Here is a 26,019-nt window from a genome sequence, read left to right on the forward strand (position 1 = left end):
AAGGAACTATGCACCTGCACCCATAAGTCACTTTGTTCGGCAACAGTCCCCAGAGTTCTGCTATTAATTTTATAAGTCCTGCCCTGATTTACCTTAGCAACGTGCAGCATCTCTCATTTATCTAAATTAAACTCCATCTGCCACTCCTCAGCCCATTGGCCCATCTGATCAAGGTCCCATTGTACATTGAGATAATCTTATTCGCTGTCTATTACACTGTCCATTTTGGTGTCATCTGCAAACATGCCAACCTACCTCCTGTATTCACATGCAATTTATTCACATAAATGATGAAAAACCAGTGGACCCAGCATTGAACCTTGTGGAACACTGTTGGTCACAGGCATCCAGTCCTAACAGCAACCCACTACTAACACCCTCTGTTCCTATCTTCAAGTCAACTTTGTGTCCAATTGGCTGGCTGCCCTGGATCCCATGGGAGCTTGTCAGATGCTTTGCTGAAGTCCATATAGATCACGCCTGCTGCTCTACCTTCATCAATCATCTTTTTCACCTCTTCAAAAACTCAGTCAAGTAAGTGAGACATGATTTTCCATCCACAAAGCCATGTTGACTATCCCTAATCAGTCCTTGTCTTTCCAAATACATGTAAATCTTGTCCCTCAGAATGCCCTCCAATAACTTACCCATTCAAAGACTCACCAGTTTGTAATGCCAGGCTTTTCCTGACAGTCTTTTTTTAAATAATGGCACCACAATAGCGAACTTCCAGTCTTTCAGCACCTCGTCCATAGCTGTTGATGATACCTCAGCAAGGGGCCCCGCAATCTCTTCCCAGCTTTCCACAAAATTCTTGGAAACACCTGATCAGGTCTTAGTGATTTATCTATCTGTATGCACTTTAAGACCTCCAGAACTCCCTTTTTCATAATTTGAACTCTTTTTCAAGACATCACTAAATATTTGCCTAAATTTCCTATCTTCCGTGCCCTTTTTCACAGTAACTACTGATGTAAAATGTTCATTCAATGTCTCATTTATCTCTTGTGGTTCCACACATAGATAGCCATGCTTATCTTTAAGGAATCCTATTCTTTTCCCAGTTATTGTTCTTCCCTTGACGTACTAATAAAATCCCTGTGGATTCTTCTTAACCCTACTTGCCAAAGCTATCTCATGTCCCCTTTTTTCTCCCACTGATTTCCCTCTTAAGTATACGCCTACTGTCTTTATACTCCTAGGGATTTACTTTATCCCAGCTGTCTGTACCTGACATATGCCTCCATTTTCTTGACGAGAGCATCAATTTCTCTTGTCATCCAGCATTCCCTATGCCTACCAGCTTTGCCCTTCACAAACAAAGGTCTAAAAATATTGTCAAAGCAACAAGTATTTAATGAGAGATAAGTAGAGTGTTAATGAGGATTATAGAAGAAATTCCAGTACTGAGACCCCAGACAACTGAAGGCATAGCTATTAATGAAGAGAACAATTTACAGCAAAGTGTAAGATGCTCTAATCAAAAGATCGCAGATCTCAAATAATCAAAGAATGTCTTCTATACTGTGACAAATCATTTGACCCATCACGTCTGCACCATCTCTTTTAAGATCCACTCAGTAGTTATATTATCCTGCCATTTTCTCTTACTCCTGATTTTTTTCTCTCTCTCTCTTTAGATAATTATCTAACACCCTTTTGAAAGCTTTGATTGAATCTGACTGCACCAGACTCTCAGGCAATACGTTCTGAAGTATGTGCTGCAATGCCAACCACTGAAATTTCTGAAGAAGGGTCACTCACCCTGAAACTTTACCTTTGATTTCTCTCGACAGTTGCTGCCAGACCTGCTGAGCTTTTCAGGCATTTTCTGTTTTTTTGTTTTGATTTACAGCATTCTCATTTCTTTCAGTTTTTATATTGCAAGATTTTGTTTGGGCTACTTGGCTGCTCCACTTTCTTACTGGATTAGTGGTGCTGGAAGAGCACAGCAGTTCAGGCAGCATCCAACGAGCAGGATGCTGCCTGAACTGCTGTGCTCTTCCAGCACCACTAATCCAGTATTTGGTTTTCAGCATCTGCAGTCATTGTTTTTACCTTGCTCCACTTTCTTCCCAGGGCCTGATTACTATTTAATTTGCAGTGATAGAGCAAATCCATTCGCAATGCTTAAAGAGAAGTGGCTCTTGTCTTCTTCAAAATTCAACTTATTGCATGAAATCAGTCAGGTACACGTTTTATTCATAAGTTATACATTGCTCGCAAGATTGAGGAGACTGATGATTTGGTCTTCACTCTACAAATTCCTAAGCTGTTTTGGGTTTTCATCAATTGTCTCATGACATCAACAGATTGGGTGGAGTTTAATGCAGTGTCCAATGTTAACCCTTTCATATGAATGGGAAAGGCTTAGAGAGATATGGGCAAAACGCAGGCAAGTGGGACTAGTTTAATTTAGGAAACTTGGTTGTCATGCAAAAGGGTCGGTTTCTGTGTTGTATGACTCTGGCTCCATTACTTTCTACAACACAATCCTGATCCAAGTCACTCTGTATGGGAAAGTTCTTCCTCATCATCTTTCTGATTCCTTGGTTTAAAATGAATGACTAATGTCCTCTGATTGTTGGAGGGTTGTACAGCTAAAGGAAACTACTGAGAAAAGGAGAAGCAAGGCCATGACAGGATTTGAAAAGTTTGAAGTCAAAAGCAATATGTAGCTTTTATTATTACAACAACACATTCACAACTGTGAACATTGATGAATATTTTTAATTTGAACTACATTTAACTTCAAAACATTTACAACAAATGGTAATGTGTTTTTTTCCTGCTTTTCAGATAGAATGTAAACCAAATATCAGATGTTTGCACATTTTGGTTAATTCCTGTAACAAAATTCATTTAAAATATTTGTAATTCCAATCATCAAGTCCTATTATTTTTATATATAGGTGCAGGAGAATTGTGGATTTTATTTGAGTCACTAACGTTATTATGATGTTTTAAATTATGAAGGAGTAGTTTCCCCATGGTTTGTACTCCTTTAATCACAGAAATTTAATGGATGATATTATTGAAGTGTTTAAAATGATTGAAGGATTTTCTTGGGTAAATGCAGAGAAAAAATCCTCACGGAATGAGGCCTTTGTTATATGTCCCTTTTAAGGGTGATATGCTAATGAGCAACTGACCAGAATGTGGAGCATGTGACCAGCATCCAATTTGTAATATGTTGGAGGTGAAGCCATGTTTTCTTATTGCACCACAGTAGTTGCTGAATAATGCTGTGATATGGCTTCAGACAAAGGGAATATATATTTGGCTTACCAATTTTGGTGCAGGATTTGTAGGTTTGCATTAAGCAAAAATAAAACTGTAACAAAGGTGATATGAACCTAAAATTAGAGCTCTGTTGTCTTGTGGGGATTTGATGTAAGGAAGCACTCCTTTGAACACCATTTTGCAAATATGAATTCCTCAGTTCCAAAAGGTGGTGTGGCTAGGCATTAATTCTGAATTGCAAGATTAACTTGATAATTTTTAATGGTCTTGTCTGACAAAAATTGATGGAATTGAGCCAATTAAATGGAACTGTAATTTAGATCCAACTATAGGTTAACTGAATAACAAACTCAGGCTCAATGAGCTGATATGCCTTATAGATGTCCCTAAGATTAGGATGGTTAGACCTTGGTTGATTTGTGCACAGTTTTGGATGCCTAATTTAGGTGCATGATTGGAGAGAGTGCAAAGGAGGTTTACAAGAATGGCTTGCAAGATGAGAAAATTTAGTTATAAGGATACACTGGAGAAGGTCAGACTGTGGGTTTTCTTAGAGAGAAGGCTAAGAGGCTAAATTTGATCCAAGTTTTCAAAATTGAGTTGCCTGGAGAGAGTAAACAGGAAGAAATAGTTTCCACTTTGAATTGAGAACCTGGAAATGCAGTTTGGAGAAATTTGCAAAGGAAACAAATGCAAGTTGAGAATTATTTGACACTCAGCAAGTAGTTAGAGTATGGAATGTGCTGTTTGGAAGTGTTGTCAAAGCAGATTCAGTTGAGGCATCTGAGGTAATTAGTTTATTTGTTTGTTTCTGTTTAAATAAAGTGCACAGGTCTGGAGAAAAAGCAGGACGTTGGAAATAAATCAAAATGCTCATTTGAACAGCCATGATAAGTAAATGGCAGTCTCCTGCACCTTGAGATTTCCGTGATTTTATGATTTTTGTAATGATGAATTATTTATTAGGAATTATGCATAACTTAAGACAATCAATTCATATTCAAGTGCATATGACTGAACTTTCACTACAGGCTGTCTGAAAGACTGTAGTCTATTTTGTGTTATTACTAATGTTATCCTTAGCATCCAGAAAATAAAAACTCAAGTAATTATTTTATGGCATTTCCTTCACTTTATTTGCAATGTAATATAGGACAAACTCCTGATTGTAAATTGGGAGGGAGAGTGGAAGTGGTGGGGTTGGGTAGAGAGAAATATTTTTGCTACAATTTGACATCCTGTTCTGATATGATAAATATGCCTGAAATTTCAGCAGAAGTCTGTGTCTATTGTAACTTCAACAAAGGTCAAAAGCAAAACCCTGGGAGAAACAGCATAAATAGCTATTCATGCTATTTCTGCAGAAATATTGCATGAAAACTCTGAAAAATAATCCTTCCTCACTAGATTGAACGAAACCTTGGCTCTTTATATAGTAGTAATTGAAAGCTTCAGTTTAGTCACTAGAGAGATAGCTGGTAAATTGGGACATGTCTGGTTGCAATGCAGTAATAATAATCACGTGGATCATGGGTTCTCAAGAAATAGCCTAATTAGATTTATTATTAAGAAATCAGTTTCCTAGAGAAAGTCAGATTATCTTTTGATATGTTCTACAGTTTATTTTTTAAAAAAGACAAGGATTTCATATTGACCTCCTTTTGATGTCACTTTCATCTGACTGCTTATGAAACTACTACATTTTTAAAAACGCTCGTACTTATGTAGTGCTTTTCATGACCACCAGATGCCTCAAAACACTACACTCAATAAGTTCTTTTTAAGTATCACTCCTTCATAGTCCAGGAAAAACACGAGTCAATTTGCACACAGCAAAATAACAATGACTAGGTCATATGCTTTTGTGGTATTGTTAGAGATGGAAATATGGGCCAGGAATAATTTCTCTGCTCTTTGAAATAGTGTTGTGAGATCCTTTTACAACCACCTGATGAGGTAGATGAGATCTTCATTTGTCATCTCAATCTACATCTCTGATAGTACAGCCCTCCTGTAATTCTGCACTGCAGTGTCAACCTAGATTTTGTACTCATCTAAGTGTAGGACATGAGCCACATGCATTTGCCTTCAAGGTAAGAAGACAACTAGTTAAGCTATAACTGCCTGATAAACTGCACCTGACTTTAACTACGTCAACAAATGAGTTGAAATCAGATCCGTTATGTGCAAAGATTGCAAAATTAAAGAAAAACAAATCAATAAGAAAGCAATAAAAAATTATAAATGTGTTATATGCCATTATCATGGGCAATATTTCACTTTTGTTAGGAAAGATCTTCAAACTAGCAGAGCCAGAAATTTAAAGAAACAAAGCTCTAAGTTTCCTTTATTCATACGTGCCTTCATATTCTCCAACAAGTTTCCTCTCAGCCATCATGGAATTAACATTCCACTCTTGTAAATGGGTCAACCTAGAAAGTTTTCACCATCAGTTACCTCAGGCTGTATTCTATTTAGTAAAGCCATCTAACAGTGTTTGCTTTAAATTGAATTATCCTTTGACATTTTAGTTAAATTTTTTTTTGAGAAAGTAGTGAAAGTACAAGAGAACAATACAGTGTGAACAAGACTTGCAACTACATGTCTCTTTTACTGATCTCATTTAAAAACAAGAAATTAATAATGTCAGGACAGTAGGTGAAGTGAAAATTAGATGGCAAATTGGATACAGGAACGGAAACCTGGTGGTGCAGAATTGGAATGGAGAAAAATACGGGTTGATCGAATAAAGAGAAAAATAGGAAGTAAAAAAAAATTAAGACACTTGTTTGAATTACTAATTGTTATTAGAGATTTAAAGAATAAGTCTTTAGATAAATGCGAGGTGCTGCATTTTGGGAAAGCGAGTCTTTGCAGGACTTATACACTTAATGGTAAGGTCGTAGGGTGTGTTGATGAACAAAGAGACCTTGGAGTGCAGGTTCATAGATCCTTGAAAGTGGAGTTGCAGGTAGATAGGGTAGTGAAGAAGGCATTTGGTATGCTTTCCATTATTGGTCAGAGTATTGAGTACAGGAGTTGGGAGGTCATGTGGTAGCTGTACAGGATATTGGTTAGGCCACTTTTGGAATATTGCGTGCAGTTCTAGTCTCCTTCCTATCAGAAGGATGTTGTGAAACTTGAAAGGGTTCAGAAAAGATTTACAAGGCTTTTGCCGGCATTTGAGGATTTGAGCTATAGGGAGAGATTGAATAGGCTGGGCTGTTTTCCATGGAGTGTTAGAGGCTGAGGGGTGATCTTCTCGAAGTTCATAAAATCATAGGATAAGTAGACAAGTCTTCTCCCTGGGTTGGGGGAGTCCAGAACTCGAGGGCAGAGGTTTAGGGTGAGAGGCACAGTGGTTAGCACTGCAGCCTCACAGCACCAGAGACCTGGGTTCAATTCCCGCCTCAGGCAACTGTCTGTGTGGAGTTTGCACATTCTCCCTGTGCCTGCGTGGGTTTCCTCCGGGTGCTCCCGTTTCCTTCCACAGTCCAAAAATGTGCATGTTAGGTGAATTGGCCATGCTAAATTGCCTGTAGTGTTAGATGAAGGGGTGAATGTAAGGGAATGAGTCTGGGTGGGTTGCGCTTTGGCGGGTCAGTGTGGACTTGTTGGGCCGAAGGGCCTGTTTCCACACTAAGTAATCTTAAAGAAACTTAACGGTCAACTTTTTCATGCAGAGGGTGGAACAGTATGGAATGAGTTGCCAGAGGAAGTGGTGGGGACTAGTACAATTGCAATATTTAAAAGGCATCTGGATGGGTATATGAATAGGAAGGGTTTGGAGGGATATGGACCAGGTGATGGCAGGTGGGACTAGATGAGGTTGGGATATCTGGTTGGCATGGACGAGTTGGACCAAAACTCAGTTTCCATGTTGTACATCTCTATGACTATCTATGACTTGTTTTTAATAGTTAATTTCAAGTGAGAAGTTGATTGGCACTAGTTGACAATTATCCCCATCATTTAAAGTTTCATTAGACTTGAAATGATTGTTGGTAAAGAATTTAATTTCCATCAATTGCACAAATCCAGCCACTTCATGCCATTCGCTATATTTCAATGGTGAGACAGTGAGGTGGTGATTTTGCAAAGCTAGCAAAGTGGTGCCAAGCAGATAGGAACTTCTCAGGTTCCATATTAAAATCGTGTATGTACTCCTCATTCATTGTTGCTGTACTAACTATGCATAAATAATAGTGATCGATTTTAAACTCTCCATTCATACTAGCAGTTATCAGTAGTTGTGACCAAATTAGTTTCCAAATCATCTGCATGTCCCTAGTCCCAGGTTTTTACCTGTTTAGAGTTTAAGCAAAGTAACTGCTCAAAAATGGAATCGTTTAAACTCAACAAAATTTATGATTTGGAACAAGACGCATCCTAACTTAGAATGTATGACCTCATGTGGTTACCTTGTGACCTTGTGCAATTGTCCCTGATATGAAACAAAGCTCCAAGTTTCCTTTATTCATCTTTGTCTTCATATTCTCTAACAGCCCAAATTTTCTGTCAGACAAGATATAATCAACATTACACTCTTGGGAATAAGTCAAGCTACAAAGTTTTCACAATTAGTTACCTTGGGCTGTATTCAGCTTAACAAGGCCATCTAACAGTCTTTGCTTTACTTTGAATTATCCTTGGGCATTTTAGATTTTTAAAATGTTTTTGTATGAAAAATTGCTGAAAGTACAAGGTGAGAGCACTACAGTCTAAACAAGGCATGCAACATCATAATGCGTTCAGCATCAAATCATTTCAAAGTCAGGCATCAAATTTTGCCTCCAGCTGTTTGTTATGAACTCTTCAATTTTTATGTGGGGTTCCGAGAGGACTCTTGTGGCCCAGTGATAGTGTCCCTGCCCCTGGATCAAGACACCTGGATTCAAATCCCACCTCTTCAGAGGTGTGCAATAACATCCCTGAAAAGGAAGGTTAGAAAATATCAAAGTGGCTCCTAGATCCTAGAAGCATGCAACTCTTTATGCAAGAATTATCATTTCTTCATTTGCAGTGAGTGCTGTAAACTGAGGAGGCAGAGGTGTAGTGAAAATGTGGGCTAAGTAAGTGGCTTCCAGATCTCTTGCAATGCAGTGGGAGTGTCCCTACTTCTGAACCAGAAGGTTTGGATTCTAGTCCTATCTGTTGTAGGGTGTGCCTAAACATTTCAGAACAGGTTTACTTTTTTTAAGTTCTAAAGACAAGCCCCCCCACCCCCACTTAAAAGAGAGTTGGTGGTGTAGTGGAAATGTCAATGAGTTTACAATTCAGAACCCGAGTCTGATGCACTAGAGTCATGAGATCCCACAACAGATGGTAATATTTGAATTCAACAAAACAAAATCTAGCTGGGTCCTGATCATGCTGTTATGGTACAGTTATAATATTCCTACGTTTGAACCACAGGACCCAGGTTCGAGTCCTTCCTGCTCCAGGTTCACCTTGTATTTTCACCAATTTTGTGCCATGATCTCATCTCTCAACAGGATGCTTAGGAAATATCAAAGTAGCTCTCATGTTCTTAAAATAACAAAGAAAACATAACCAACAATACCCTTCAAGCCATTTGGTTTGTCTCTAGCACCATGTTATTTTTGACTATCTGTAATTATCTTTCTGCCTTAATTAAATAGGTTCACAGGTTATCCCTTTACTAGTTATTCAGGTATTGATACCTGTTGTGTGACTTCTGACTTTGTCAACCCCGGTCCAACACTGGCACCTCCACTTCATGAACACCTTTTAAAATATAGCTCAAATCAAAACTTTTGGAAGATATCATCTTTGAGATTTGAAAATATCTTATTTAGAATGTATGCCTCACCTTGGTTCAGTTGGTGGTATCCTGGAGTCAGAAACCTTTGGGTCTAAGTCTCAGTCCATATACGAGAAATACTGAATACAGAAAATTACTTCAGTGCAGCAACATCTGAAATGTTGGCTTTTCAGGTGTGACATTAAACCAAGTCTTGTTGGGTTAATGTGATAGATTCCATGACACTATTTCAAAGAAACAGAATTCTTTTGGCTCCTGCCCAATAGTGTTCCTTCAATATAATTGAAAGGGCCATCTGGCCATTTCATAGTGCTTTCATGGATCTTGTGTACAAACTGGGCACTATATTAGAATTTCCTACTATAGAATATGGTAAGCAAAATTAGTAATAAAGCACTTTGCTGATCCTAAGATGTGGAAGACATTGTATAAATGAAAGTTCTTATCCTCCTATTCTTCATGGAAAGCATTGAAAATGTGTTTATTTATTCAACTATGTATTTGTAGTAGCTTATAAGCTGAGAACAGTGAAGTCATTCATTCAGTAATGTGGCTATCAAATCCAGAAACACCAACAACTCAGGTATAAAAGACTGAAATGATGAAGGTAAGTTTTCAAGAATAAGGAATTTGAGTGAGGACTTGGAGGTCAGGGGTGTAATTTTGATATTTTTAGAAATGGATGCGCAGCACTGGAAATATCAAGTCTGAAAGCATCTTTCGAGAAGGGAGAGTTGATATTTCCACTGTGACCTTTCATCAGAACTAGGAAAATTTAGGTTTTGGGTAGGTGAAAGCAGGGAGGGTGAGAAACGAAAGAAAAGTATGTTAGAGTGAATAACAAAAGAGGAGGAGGACGCACAAGTTTTGATTCCAGTTCTGTCTCCCTTGTGCTGCCAGAGCTGCTGAGTATTTGTAGGGCTTCTCATCTTTGATTTTCTGCATTGGTATTTTGCTATTGTAAAGAGGGAATTTAATTTCCTTATCTGAAGTCCACAATGAATACATTTTATTAGTTTTTCAGAACAGATCTATTTGCGCATGGCTATAGAGGATAATGTTTCCATATCTGGATCTCTATGCAGGAAAAAGAACAATTGATTGTAATCTTCAATCTACCTTGTGAATATTTGATGAAAGCCAACTTTGTAAGAATGCAATCAGAAACTATGAAGGTGACTTGGTAGACAAAATTAACACTTGAGTTCTCCATAATGTTCCTCCTTCAAATGGCAGCACAGCAGCTTAATTGCATGAATGGCTGAAATCTCTAGAAGAGAGAAGCATATTGCAGCTCTCTTGTCAAATCTTAGACCTGTAAGTGAGATCACTTTTGGTAAAATCGCATATATTTCTCATGATGAACAGAGCGTAAACCACTTTTGAAAGTAAATAAGAAAAACCTTCTTCTCTTCTAAATGACTTCTGTAACCACATGGCTTCAGTACATCAGAATGGCCCAAAGTATTTATAATCAAGGAGTACAGTTTTGAAATTTTAATGCAGAACCAGGCAGCCAATTTGTGCACAGAGGATTCCACAAGCAGTCATGGAATGATTAAATATGGATTGAAGAATAAAAGCTTTCTAACAATGTTGGAAGGTAGTTCTGACTTTTAGTACTATGGGATAATTTACATCCATTGGCAAGGTCAGAGATAGTGTTGATTTAATGTCTGATCTGAAAGACGGAACAACATGTTCTTGGAGTTGCAGTTCAGTGCCATTTTTAAATTAACTACAAAATTTGTTGGAAGTGCCTATGACGGAGTTGTGTCAAAGTGTTCAGTTAATACATGTCAACGAGTTTTCTAAATTGGTGATTGCTAAAGCTGTAGAAATGGAAATTGCTGCAATACATATTTGTGTTTGCTATTGTAAGGGAGCTGTCTCTCTGGGGAATGAGTAGTTGATGCAAATTAACACCACAATATGTGCCTAGTCAATACGTTTCAGAGACTGATTGTGGTCTGACAACTAAATGGACAGCCTTGTGGTAGATTGATTTTAATATGGATAAGTGAAAAGTCATGCACAGTGTGAAGCGTAAAATCTGTGTACTCGTGAATATGTTATGAATGAGGTTAATTATATTTCCTGATACATTTCAAGGGGTTTTGAACATTAGTCAAAATAGATTATAAACAGATTTGCATACACTATTGTCATAACCCAGTTTGAATGATGTTGATACACAATGAAATCTTGATAGAATGACAAAGGTATTTCAGTGACTGAGGGCTTTAAATTCGGAAGAGAACTAAATAAGTAAACCTAAGATTAGACATAATTAATGTTTTCTGATGATAACATAAATAGATTGAGCTTCAAATAATCATATGATAAAGAGTGAAAAGTAAGCAAGCATAAGCGAAAGAATCTATTTAGGAAAATCCTGTTTCTGTTCAAAGTGGGAAGAATGTTGATAACTTTATCCCTGTACCTTTAATTCACATTGGTTCTTTAATAGGTTTGAAAGTTATAATTGTACATGTCAATAGTGAACAACATGTATAACACAATGATTTATCAGTCTCTGCAATCAGTTGAGAGTCATGCCATAGAGCAGAAGCAGTCAAGTATAATTTGAGTGCAAAGTTAGATATTCTGGCAGAAATTATCAAAATTCTTAAATTTAAACAGATAACTATGTCTTAAAGTGGAGATGCTCACCAGACAATTGAAATCTCTGGTCTCCCTCACCCAGTAAGTGAACTATCATATTCAATGAAACAAGTCATAAAGAAAATTATACATTGTTAATTTTGAGAGAGCATTGGAGGCTGCAGGGTGATCTTAGAGGTTGAGAAAATCATGAAGGGCATTGATAGCGTGAATAGACTGGGTTTTTTTCTCCAGGGAAGGGAAGTCCAAAACTAGAGGGCATAAGTTTAAGGTGAGAGGGGACCAATCAAAAAGGGACCTAAGGGCAACTTTTTAATGCAGCAGGTGGTGCCTGTATCCAGTGAGCTGCCAGAGGAAGTGGAGTCTGGTACAATTAGAACATTTAAAAGGCATCTGGATGGATACCTGAATAGGAAGACTTTAGAGGGATATGGCCCAGGACTGGTAAATGGAACTAGATTAATATAGAATATCTGGTTGGCATGGATGAGTTGGACCAAAGGGCCTGTTTCTGTGCTAGACAACTCTATAGTCAGGATATTGACACATGTAACATGAATAATACTCAACACCTTTTTTTTTCCCATGTGTACATTGTTCACATGATGATCTTGTGCTTTGGTGGAATTATATAACAGTATTGCAGTGCTTCAACTACAGAGCATTGGTGAAGTTGTAATTTCTCATGTGCTGTCATTCAAACATGGTAATAGGGAATGAAGACTGCTGTAGAAGATTTCAATATGATTTGGGCATAATAGATTGGATCAATTTGGTAGAAAGTCAGTAATTAGGTAGGCTGTCGTTTAGGCTGGCTGTGGATTCGGGAATGTCCCAGTCCCACTCTTCTTTTATTCTTTCTTTGGACTTGGGCAGAAACTAGCAATGTTGGTGTTAACTACTTATCCCTGGCTGCTTTGAAAAATTAGTAGTAAAACTTCCAGAATCACTGTTGTCAGTGCTTTCAATTTGCTGCTTATGTCGGTTTGATACAACTGTTTGGCTTACTAGATTACTTCAGGTGACAGCTAAGAATCCACTAGTTTCTTTCGGGACTTGTGTGACACATACACTGGACGGGTAAGAACACACTTATGAACCAATTGAGCTTATATGACAGTCTTAAAGTTTCACAAAAGCAACTTATTATTTTACTATTTCCAACTCTATTAAACTCAGTTCAAGTTCTCCAAACAGCTATACTGGGATTTGAATTCTTGTTCTCTGGATTATTTTCCCCAAGATTGTGGATTGTCAGATTAATACTAGATTTCTGCTGACATCCAGGAATTGGTTGGTGGTTATGTTCAGAGTTATTTCAAGTCTGTGTTTCTAAATTATTTGTATTACATTAAAAGCTATTTATTTTCAGGCTGAGAATTCATTGCCTGTTATCATTTCAGAAGCAGAAAATTCAAATAAATTCTATTCTAGTAGCAGGAGATGATGGTAAAAGCGTAATCCTTATACCCTGGGAAAACTACTACTCATGGCCAAAGAATTGAAATGTGCGACCTTAAGATTTTGGGTCAGCTGTTGACAAATACTGGTTGCAAATCACATTCAATTTTGTAATGAAGTTGAAGACGTGCACTGTACTTTTTAAGAGAAAATGAATGCTGTTTTTCACTCAGAGTTTATAAGCACCTGTTATGACTAACTAGCAGTCTCTGTGGCATGGAAAATTGAAAATATGTAACGTTTGGCTGTGAAATAGGTACCTGAATTGGTTGCTGTTTTTGACCATAATTCAAGTCTGACCAATCAGTTTAAAATATGCCCCCATTTACTAAAACCCAATCGAGTTTGAATTTATTTGGCATCACATCGATGAGATAAGCATGTGTTTGGGGTTTAAAAAAAAGCAGACATTTTGAAAGTTAGACAGAAAGTAACTGCCATAGAGAAAGACTGTCATTTAAAAACACTATATCAAAGGTGCCTTTTTCATATGAAACATCTTTGCAGTAAAAGACAGAAGACAATCCAGAGAGATCTCCAGCTGAAAAGGAGAAAGACACCAGGCACGACAGCCGCTGTGTGATTTTGAAATTAAGTTGATATAATTTTAATAAGGGTTTTTATTGGAACAGTATATTGTTATAGAGTTGGAGGCAGATAATCAGTTAAGTGGTGGGGGGGTTGTGGTGGGGGAGAAGCTTAGAGTTGTGAATAGTTGTTTATTATTCAGGTTTAGAGTTAAATAATAAATCAATACTATTTTCATAGTGGAATTTGGGAGTCCTCTGTCACTCATGTTTTAATAGATTTTGAGGCGAGGTGAGCTTTTCTGGGTGTTTAGTTTAATTAACAGAGGGGTTCACCATGCTGTAACAATTCAGTGTTTTAATAATTGAACAAAACTTGTAATATAGCCTCCTGACTTTCCAGCACTCCAATTAAAGCTGAGTTTCGCTAACTTCAACTTCAAAGTGAGTATGTCAATGAAAATGTAAATGAGCTGAACTTTTTAAAACTATTTTACCAACTGCTTATACAACATTATTTTTGATTACAATTTATCAAATTGATATGAAAATTTCCACTCTAGGTGCTGACAGGATATGTCCATTAAGAGGACATAATGTAGAAAGGAAATTCTACAGTACAATCTTTCCTTCATTATGTGAGGAGTCAAAATGTTACTGCTTCATATCCATAATTTTCATTTCCATTGGTCTTGACCTTGAATAGGATGTGATTCAAATCAGCTTTTTCTGCCTGTTTTAATTAAATAGAACAAAAAGTGTGTCTTTGGTTGGCACAACTCACTGGTGTAGCGCACTGCAAATCAACCCCTGCTATTCTTGGAATTGTCACAATGTTAAAGTTGTTAAAAGAAATAGGCACAAGTCCCCAAACTAACTTGTTTTCAAACTTAGGTTGAAAGAAAGTATGGATCAGGTTTCTATACTAGACAAGAAATCACTATTTATTACAGGTCATTAGAGTTGACTTAATTTAAATGTAGTAGGACTATAAATTCCTTAATCCTGAAGATGTATGTGCATATATTCATATGAAGGTAAATAAAGGGAGAAAATATATTGGCACAAGGAAAACTGTTCATAATCTGTTGGGTGTGGTTCTTGGTCTGAAGGTTGCTCCATGATCTTCCTTTTCTCTGAACACTTCCACTTGTTTGCAAAGGCTGTTTTACTCTGGCTTATCCAATTCAAAACCACAACTTTTAGCATCTGCTGAAGGGAAGAGAAACTGGTTTTCTGCAGGTTTAAAATGGCTTACTGCAGAGAACTGAGAGTTGTTGTGGCTGCTGCAGACTTACTGATTTTCTCTTCAGGTTTGACTAGCTTCTCTCTGTCTTGTTCACAGCTGAAGCAGTTCAGTTAATTTCAACCAATTATGTTGGTAGGCAGAGGGCTTTTGTCATTGATTATTAGTCCCTAATCCACAATCCAGTCAGTTTGACTTGAAAACAACCCCTCAGTCCCAGTTCATATGCACATTGCTGCAACCTATAGCTGCAAACAGAATTTGCAACAGGTCTCAAATTCTTTGCTTTCAAACGTTTGGCCATCTTGTTATATCCCTGAATTTGGAAATACTTTTTTGTCATTTCAATCCACGGTGATAAAAGGCACAAAAATAAACAGACAACATCTTTACAGATTGCTCAGAGTTATCTAGAACAGTCCAGTGCTTCATATGTTATGAAGTGATATAGTTGAATTTTTCCCTAAGCTTTATAGCCATGCTAAACCTGGCAACAATGGAGCTGTGCCACCATGTCACACTTCCTTCAGTTTCAACATGTCATAAGTTCAAAACGCTCTAAGGTAAAGTCACCATAGTCTTACCAGACCATTGGGCTGCTCTCTCATTAGAAAGAGATGACTGACTGGTGGTTTAGCCTGAGGGTCACCACCCTCAGGCAACGGGTGAGGTTGTGAAGGAGAATCTTTCATGGTTACCTCCAGACACTGCAAGAATTGCAGCTATGGTTTTGGCATTGCTCTACATTGCAAATCAGCTGTGTGACCAATAGAGTTAACCAATCCCCCTAAATTTACCTCCCGAACCATGAAACCAACTCTGACTGTGGTCGTGAGAGCGCTGAATCCTAACCAATTGATTACCCTGGAAAATGCTGTGTGAATCCTAAGACCTAGTCAATCAAGTTTCTGCTCATACGTTTTGAAACAAAAATGTGACATTGTAGAAGTTTGAAAATTAGATTGCTTGGGAGAAAAGATGCTTCTTATTTATACTGCCAGTCATGGATATAGGAGCAGCAAATTGAAAGCAAAAATGTAACCTCAGTTTTCCTGTCGATACAAATTGCTCAAGCACCAATCTACTTCAGAATGTCTAGATGAGTTTTCAGTCATTCCTTCAAATTCTCAATCTATCTAATGCCCTTGGCCCCTACAGGAATCACCATACACATGTGATTCACACCTGTAAATTGGATGGGGGATCTGAGTCTTGCTTTTGAGGTTAAAAAATACCTGTTTGTTACACTAAACTGATAAATTCAGTTAAATTCTTGAAATAACTTAGGAATGAGAGTCCTGTGGTGCATTTATCCTGCTCAAAGAGTATCCTTTTGTCACTTATCTGTAGAGTTCTTGAAGATTTGTGGCTCAGGTTATGGATTAAATAGTGGATTCTTTCACCAAGCAGGTATGTTTTTCTGCAAAAGTTTTGTCACCTCACTAGCTGACATTGTCAGTGCATCTTTGATAACATGTTGGTGCTCTGTCCTGCCTGGTATTTATTTGTCTACTTGTTAGTCCTTGTGGTCCAGTATTTGAGTGAACTGGACCCCATATACAAATTGATTTGTACTGATTGAGATCCGGTTGGAGTGCCAGGCTTCAAGGAATTCTGTGGGGTGTCACTGTTTTGCCTGTGCTAGGATGGTTACATCATCCCAGTTGAATTTGTGTCTTTTGTTTGTGTGTTTGGAAATTAGTGTGCTGGTCATGACTGGCAGTGGTGAGCTGATGTCCGTGCACTCTTATGGTCAGTTTTCTTCCTGTTCCATGCTGTGTTTTTCAAAGTCTTTGCAGGGTATCTTGTAGATAAAGTTCATCCTGTTGGATGTGGATGTTGGGTCTTTAACCTTTGAGAGGACCTGGTGAAAAGTGTTCCCTGGTTTGTGGGCCACGAAGATTCCTAGGGGTCTGAGTAGTCGGGTAGTTATCTCTGATATGCTTTTTGTATGGCATGGTGGCTATCGTGTCTGGTCACTTAGTGTTTTCTTCTTTTGGGTTTGTCCCATAAGTACTGGAGGATAATGCTCTTATGGTACCCATTTTATTTAAATCCTTTGAATAGACATTCCTACTCTGCTTCCTGAAGTCCTGGGTTGCTGCCCTGTGTCCTTGCCCGTTAAGTAATGTCCTAATGCTTCTCCGTTTGTGGGTGCTGGGGTAGACCTATTGAAATGGACCCTGTATATAAACCATTCAGATACAGAAGCGGACGTACCAACAAACTGAGACACATAAATACCAGGCAGGACAGAGCACCAACATCTTATCAAAGATGCACTGATGTCACCTAGCAAGGCAACAAAACATTTGCAGAAAAACACACTGGCTTGGTGAATGAATCCATGACTTCATTTGTCTGTAGTTCAGAGAAATTGAAATGAGGATAAATTTCTGCCAAGCTCGTGGGGGACAAGTTGAATACACTGGTCATACGTTGTTATTGATATAGTTGCAACATCCAATAATAACAGGTATGTGACTTGCTTGTTTATTGTTTTCCTCCTCATTGTACAGTTTTTATGCTCCACATTAGGTATGTGTGAAGGTCATAAATAGCAGGTGTCTGAGCAACAACTTGGTCATATTTTATGTTAAATCTGGTTGTGACTTTTCCAGTGATTTGCTACTTCCACTCATAGAATATAAAGGAAAGTTTATAGCATAATATTTTGGAAGTGTCATTAACAAAAACAATTGATTTAAAGTGGGAACCTCTGAGAAGAAAGGGATAGTTAGTAAAGGCTTCACCTTGGTGTGTAAGGTGGAAAATATAGGAGATGAAATATTAAGTGTTTTAAACCATGGTGAGTAACGTTTAAAGAACTTAGGTAAGTTAAATGAAAGGCAAAACTCCATGGCTTGGTGAGATAAATCAAGGATACTAAGGAAGGAAAGTGAGCTGACTCCAGGTATTGTATTTCTGGGATAATAATAGATATTTAGCAGACCAGGCAATATCTGTTCAGGAAGAAAGACTGAATTGACATTTCAGTTTGCTAAATTTTCATCAATGATCTGAAAAGTTAGGTTGGAGTTTACAGCTCCACCAGAGCTGGATTGATAGTTGACCCATACATAATTGGGTGATGTGCTATGGATGCTGCCAGTGCCCACCATCCGTCCCACTCTATGTTAACCATCAGCAAGTTAGTGTTAGGATGCCCAGTGTTCTTGGGTTATTTCAGGCACTTAAATGATCAACAGGTGGGCATTTACTGGACTTTCTGCCACAGGGATTTTACCATGTGTCATGAAAGGCCCTCATCAAATTTGTAGCCCAATAAATTTCCTTCGTCAAGGGCTAGTTATGATGTGATTGCCCTGTTTACAAGATACATTTGTCCATTGAAAATTCCCCCTCAAGTCTTACCGCATGATATTTAACCCTATCTTCTACCTCAGCTTCCAACATACCTCTGGCTCTTCACTGGGGCCTGCCATCATGGCCTTGGAAAGACCCCATCTTACCATAAAGTCTGAGGCCTATTTTTCAATGTCATCTTCAAGACTGACTGTAGTTTTGGCTGTGAACACTGTAGACTTGTCTAGAAATCTCTTTTTGGTTAACCTCTCCAGGTTGGGGTACAGATTCTGGCGACTAACTTGAGGCAGATTCACTTTATCTTCTATGCAGGGGTGTGAGGACCCTGTTCTGTCATCTGTCTTCCAATTATCCTCCTCTCTACCCTGCATTAATTGCAGCCCATTAGCAGTCCCTTCTCTTCAAGGATGCTGTCTGACCATTTGAATAGTTCCAGCATATTTTGTTTTCATTTCCTATTTCAAGCATCTACAGTGTTTATCTATTGAATTTCAGAACACTTGAGTGTGGATGACTGCTAGAGAATTTCAGTGTAGTCAATGTATTATTCATTTTTAGAATCTGGGCAATTTTATTGGTCAGCTTAACAAGTGATAAAGAACATCTACCTCCATTCAAATCCTTAATTTAACAACCCATTATTTCTAGGTGAGGAGAAGATGGTTAGAAATAGCCAGTGTGGATTTGTAAAGGATTGGTTGAGTATGACAAAAGTCATGGAATTCTTCAAGGCGGTAACATACTGTACAAGGAGAAATAAAATGGATGTGCAAATTGAGTTTTTTTTCACAAGTGAGGCTTGAATAAAAGTAACTAAAACTAAGGAAGCAATTTGGTCTAATAATTAGTGAGAAGGGAGGAAGCATGGAGTAGGAGTAAAGGCCTTTTAGTTTTATGGGCAAAATTGAAAATCTCTGGTGGTCTCACAGGGTTTGATTCTGGGCCCAACTTAGTTCATTGTGAATTAATAACTTTGCAATGCACCTGACCTGGAAGGAGTGGTGTCAACATTTTGTAGCAAATATTAAAAGGAAAGTTAACTCTTTGGTTAATAAAGCTGCTAATGGATATTACCAAGGTAGAGATAAGCCAGAAGGAATCAATCTCAGTAAATCTGAGTTGATGCCGTTCTATAAATTACAACACAGCAATTGTTTAAATGGAATTATGTTGGTGTTGTGTAAGAATAGACGGAGTTGCTAAACATGTTTGCTGGAATTTAAAGTATACCATAAGTTGATAATAGCAAATGGAATTCTAGACTTTTTCAAGAGTTATAGAATGTAGAGAGCAGGAAATAATGTTGGGTTTGTAGATAGTATCTTAATAAAAACTTATTTAGAATAGCTTATTCTGTGCAATATTGGGAAGTACATGAATCATTAGAGGCTGCATGGTCTGAAGGAATACAGATATGAAGAACTGAAAAGTTGGAGTTCTTCTGTTTTAACCAATACAGATTATTGGGTCAGATGAGAGAATATTTAAAGTTGTTCAAAGACAGTTAATGGTTAGACAGTCAGAGTTTGTTAATAAAACGTAAAATGTTTTGTGCAAAATGCATTTGATGTTTCTTTACATGATCATGAGGCTGTGTAAGTTACTTGCTGAATTGAGAGGCAGAAACTGTTAATGTTAAACTTTTAGGTTGAATATATTGAAGAAAAAGATTATCTTGAATTTACATAGTACTTTCAAACATTGGATACTCAAGTTTTTTGTTGTCATTCTGAATGGGGGAAAACAGATAGGGATCTGGGAATAAAGTGGGTAAATAAAACTGTGTGAAGGGAGAACAGCATCATGCACTGGCTGAAGTGAGTGCAGTGTTTCCATTTTATTATTTTTATGTGTTTCCAATTCTAACTACACAGCACAAATAAAAAAAAACTGAATTTTTTTCTTCTGACCAATTTTCTTACCATAATGAAGTTTGGCAGATTTGGATCAAGTGGACTTTAATGACTGAATTAAAGCACATAATTAAAGTTTCTTAAACAATGAGAGGTGCAAGAATTATGGAACTTAGAGTGGAGCACTTAAATTATCTATACATTAACGATAGTGGCGAAGGCCAGAAGGGGCAAGAATTCCTCAAGTGTGGAGGAAAGTTGTCTCCATCAGTAGGTTTCCAGTCAAAAGAGAAAGGAAGTTGTGCTAGACATGCGGACATAAGTACAAAGAGCAGGAGCAGGCAATTCCGCCCCTCTAGTCTATTCCATCACAAATGATCATGCATGACTCATCTCTGTCTCAATTCCTCCTTTCCTGCCCACTCTACATAACCTTTCAACTTGTTACTATTTTAAAAACAAATCCGTCTACCTCCCCAAATTTATTCAGTGTCCAGCATCAACCTCACTGTAGGGTAGTGACTTCCACAGATTCACAATCCTTAGAGAAGTAATTCTTTCTAACCGCTGGTTTAAATTTGTTACTCCTTATCCCAAAACTATGATCTGTCATCCAGATTGTATTACAAGAGGAAACATCATCTCTACATCCAGTTTGTTAATCCTCTTTAGTACTTTTTATACCTCAATTTGATCTCATTCTTCTATGCTCCAGAGAGTGTAGATCTAAAGTGCTTTATCTCCCTTCATAGGGAAAAGCCTTCATTTTTGGAACTGTTCTGGACCAGACCAGGCACCAATAATATATTAAGAAGATAGCCTAAACCCTAACTTTTTCTTAATTTAAAGGTAAATGTCAGGTGTTCCAGATGCAATTTGATTGGTCAAACTACTTGACATTAAACAAAACACAATTTATTCAAACACTATATTTAAAATACAATGACAGAAATAAGAACTTGGAATCGCAACTTTATTTGAAAATATAACAAAAATCGATACAGTACCTAGCAGTAATTAACTGTTCCAATACAGTAACATCTGATAAGCACATCATTGGCAAATAAGCCAATTCATAAAACAAATTGTCTTGCATGCAGTTGCCTAATCCACGGGGAAAAATCATCAAAAGACAATTCTGGGAGAGAGTGTGCAGCAGTTGGGAGGGACTCACTGCCTTCCAATACTGCTGAGACCCCAGCAACAACTGCTGAAAGCTAACTAAAACCAATCCTGGATCTGTCAGAGATTGACCATACCCATTCAGCTTCCACTCAGGCCTCACAAGTTGTTGACCTTCTCATAGATTGTTTGTCCCCAATCTCTCTAAAAGAAACCAGGACAAAGCATGCCTCTTAAAGCTACAGTATCATCACAGAATCAAGCTAGTGAGCTTCCAAAGCAACTGCATCTCTCAAGGAGACCAAAACCATGTACATACTCCGGGTCCAGTTTCAAAATTCCTTGTATAGTTGCAGCAACAATTCCCTACTCTTACATTCTGTTCCTTTAGCATAAGTGTCAAACTTCCATTAGTCTTCATCTGTTCCTGCATGTTAGTTTTCTGCAATTCATGCATGAGGACATCCAGATCCTTCTGCACCAAAGTACTTCAAAGTTCCTAACATTTCTAAACCTGATTTTTGGGAATGAGGCAGTCTAAGTGGATCAAAGGATAATAATGCTATTGTATCATGAGGTTTAGATTTGCTGTGTAAAAGGACAAAGTACAATTCAGATTAAGAATTATTAATTGGGGAAAAGCAAACTTCAATGGAGTAAAAATTGATTTAGACCAAATGCTTTGGAGTCAAAAGTTGACAGGAAAAAATCATTGAACAAAAGCCATCTTCCAAAAATAAATTGTGCACAACCTATCATAGTATATTCCTTCATAGGAGATAGGGCAAACCAATCTAAACCTCCCTGGGTGTCAAAAGTGACAGAGATTATGATGAAGAGAGGCTGTACTTTTGAGACACGTCAGATAGAGAACCAGGCTGAATATTGAAACTTTAGTGCAGAAGTTGAGGAAAAAAATGAATGGCAAAGTGATATGATTTACACCATGATACAGGGGAGATAGCTGAGGTATTGTTATCTGTCTTTACAAAGGCAGATGTTGACTAAGCCACGATGAAAGAGGTAATTAATTTAGTCGGGCAGGTCAGAATTGAGGAGAATGTATTGGGTATGATGCCCATACTAAGTGGATGAGATCAGAGTGAGATGACATGCTTCCATGGATACTGAGGGAAGTGAGGGTGGTAATAATGAAGGTATTAGCAATGTGTTTTAAGTCATCTTTGGATTTAGGGGCAGCGCCAAAGCTTTGGAGAAATGCAAATATTGTATCCTTATTCAAAAAGAGGTCTAAAATAAGTCAAGCCAGTCAGTTTAATTTTAGTGGCAGGGAAATTTCCTAAACAGTTTGGGACAAAATGAATAGTCTCATTGACAAATGCAATTTAATTCATCTGGGCCAGCATGGACTTAATGAAGGGAAAATTGTGTTTAGCTAGCTGGAGTTTTTGAAGAGGTAACGGACATTGAGAGCAATGCTGTTGTGGCTTGCATAGGCTTCCAAAGGCATTTGATATTATGCATGCAAAAGAGCTTTGGACAAGACTGTAGTTCATGAAATAAAAGGGAAGGAGCCAAAATGGATACAAAGAAAAAGAGTAATGGATGGTCTTTGGGCCAGAGGAGATTTTTATAGTGGAGTACCTAGAAGTCACTTTTTTTGGAACTCTTTCCTCTGCTTCAACTGTATGATGAACTGAAACCTTGGTGCAGAGGACAAAATTTACAAATGATCTTTAGAAAAAAATGCATTGTGGACTACGACAAGGATAGTGCAGTACTTCAAAAGATATTTTACAAGTTAGGATAGGTAGACAAGAAGCAGATGAAATTCAACCTGGCAACATGTGAAGTGATTCATTTTAGGGAAGACAAGCTGTATAAAAACCCACTTTTCAGACTTTTAAAAAGTGGGATGATGTCCTCCTTGTAGTTGGAGCTTTAAACCTGGAGTTTAACCTGGAGTCCTCCTTGTAGTTGGAGCTTTTACTTACTGGAAATAAGTTTGAATTGTAATGCTGCCTTACTGAAGCAGTGGGGAAGGATACTTGACCCCTTGGTTCCATATATGTTCAGGGCAGTTTGCATTATTTTTGATTAGTTTTTCAATGGTCCAGATGTTGTGAGCTCAGCCTGGTGACAGCTACTCGATTGGTTATAGGGCAAGTGTCCTCTGTATGGACATTAGAGCTTAAACATCTATCTAGCAAACAGAAAGCACCCCAGTCTCTCTCCTCTCCCTGCTCCCATATATACCCTGTGTGGACAGGTAGTAAAACAAAATCTCCTAACAGCTGTTCTCTCATTTCCCTGGAAGTTGCGTTCTTCATAAATTACCTGTTGAAAGTTAAATATGGGTGAAACCATCTGTAAAGACACTCAAAAGGGCAACTTCTCAGTCAGTGAAAGAAGGGCAGCATTGGTGTGTAAATGAGTCCACCTCATCAGCAAAGAATTAGAAAGCAGTGGAAGGAACCAAGTGGAAACAACTCAGCTCCTACGGTCTGGGCTGGTGCTCTTGATCTTCCTCTTTTTGTTTTTTCCCCTCATACCTGCACTTTTCCACTCTTCATATCCTTGTTTCTTTGAAAGTTTATGTGAGAGAATTTTAATAAGAGCATTGTTTAACTTTGTATTATAAGTTAGCAATTCATGTTACAATCAAAATATTTTTAAGGAAACCGGCTGTGCGAGTTCTTTTAAGTGAATTAGACAGTTAGGTAAAATCGGACAATTTGATGGCTTAATCAAATTTTCACAATTTTGAGAATTCTAGGAATAAGAGTTTTCTTTCTAACATCTATTTTATTTTGTTTCCATCCTAACTTATTTATGGTACAATTCTAAACGGGGTATAAGAGCATAAATCATTGAAGGTAACAGAACAGGGTTCCTAGAGCAGTTCCTAGAGTATAGTGACTGAGCTTTATTAATAGGCTTGTAGAATACAAAACCACAAAGGTTATATTAAACTTGTGTAAGGAATTTGTTCAATATCAGCTGAAGTATTGTGCACAGTTCTGGCTGCAACACATTTTAGAACTAATTAAGGTGTTGGAGAAATTGCAGAAAAGATTTGCAAGAATGGTTCCAGCAATGAGAAAGCTCTTATGAAAATAGATTGGAGAAATTGGAGTTATTACCCTTGAAAGGGAGTTTTGATGGAAGTAAACAAAATTCTGGATCTGGACTGCATAGTGGAGAAAAAACTGTTCCCAGTCAAAGGGAACAAGAAGAATCAAAGCTAAAGACTTTAAGTAATTGTAAAAAAGAACAAAAAGGAAAAGGGGAAAGACTTTCACAGTGAGTTAAAGGTCAATTCTTGGCATTGCCAAGAATTTGAAGGAAATGGGCACAATTAAAGCATTTAAGGGGAATAGACTTAAAAGAAAAAAAAAGAATCCAAAGGCTTATGGGGAGAAGGTGGAGGAAACATGTTTGTGGAACTTTTCATCTACAGAACTGGTGCAAACATGAGGTCACCTTTTGTATTGTATCATTTCTGTGATTCTATGAAAATGCTAACGTATATGGGAAGGTTTCACATCAGTAACTGCTTTGAGGTATGTGTAAGCTTTCTGGTTATTAATTATTGGATGTTCTTGCTCTTTTTTTCTGCAACAATCAGGAAGATGTTTTTAATTTTTCTAAAATTAACATTTTCTGGGAATGATCCAACTCTCTACCTGCAGTGTGAAGTTACTTCCAAGGTTGAATTTAAACTGTGGAGTGTTAATTCGTTTTTTTGGCACTGATTACAGGCAAATATATCTTACATTCATAGAACAGGGACGATCTGTATTTAAGCAAAGCAGTTTAAAATGATTTGACATTTATTGAATTGGTATTAAGTCCAAACTCTGGAAATGCATAAACTTACTTACATTAAGTTTCCAAGTGATACAGATTCGCTCTCCCTTATTCATTAACACTTGTTAGCAAAACAAAAACTGTGCAGGTAAGAACAATACGTGAACATGGCTTTCTCCCAAATGGAACATGAGTAAGCTTGTTAAAAGGTTAATATTAAAGTATCTGGATAAAATTCACCCCCTTAGTGTTGCTACCCTAATAGCATTGTTCGAGGATTAACTAATGGTAAGTAGTGAAGAGAGATTATGTCCATATGAAATTGAGTGGCTCCTTTGAATGGCTGTGTGCACTGGTAAAGCAGGTAATTTAGGTTTTGGACTGGCAGAAGAATAAAACCTGGATTGCTGAGTATGACTGCCAAATCTAAACTCAGCAATGCACCTGTACCTGAACAGTGAATTTGGTTGATGCCTGTGAAAGAAAGCCCAAACAATGGGTGACATCTGAACAAAACTGATGTATAATTACATGGAAGAACTTTTTTTTAACAATGATTCGTTATTTTACTGAGCTGGGACATCAACTTTAAATGTGTCTGAAATGAAAATTGCAGCTCATTTTGAATAAACTTGGCAGGATACTGGAGAGAAAGATAACCATAACGTTGGCATTTTCACTTCATGTTGGTTGTCTTTACAGCAATGATTGGATTGAAAACTCCATACCTAACTAAGTTTTAGATAATTACTGAAGAAAATTCTAGGGACCTTTTTATCTTTATTATATTTAACATGAAATTATATTCAAAAATAGGCTACGTAATGTGGGTGATGGTGTATATGGACAACTGAATCTACTTAGGATTATGAAATGATGTAGCTTAGAAGGAGGCCATTCAGCCTTTCATATCTTCACCCCTGTCTCTACTTACTGTCCGGTGAAGGTGGCCCATTTTGTGGATTTTAGGCTCCTAATGCAGGGCAAACCTGTGCAGGTCTGATGAAGAAAGAGACAGGGAACCTGATCCTTGACCCCAGTCATGTCGTTAGCTCTTTT

The 26,019-nt window shown here is 37.6% G+C and overlaps 1 protein-coding gene across 4 annotated transcripts in view; it reads left to right on the plus strand.

Annotated features, from left to right (window-relative positions):
* The window catches only part of lingo2 (leucine rich repeat and Ig domain containing 2), a 717,008-nt gene that overhangs the window by 16,204 nt on the left and 674,785 nt on the right, over positions 1-26,019 (plus strand). The gene's annotated exons all lie outside the window — the stretch shown is intronic.

Source organism: Chiloscyllium punctatum, chromosome 2 (genome assembly GCF_047496795.1).
Source record: "Chiloscyllium punctatum isolate Juve2018m chromosome 2, sChiPun1.3, whole genome shotgun sequence".
Taxonomy (NCBI): Eukaryota; Metazoa; Chordata; class Chondrichthyes; order Orectolobiformes; family Hemiscylliidae; genus Chiloscyllium; species Chiloscyllium punctatum.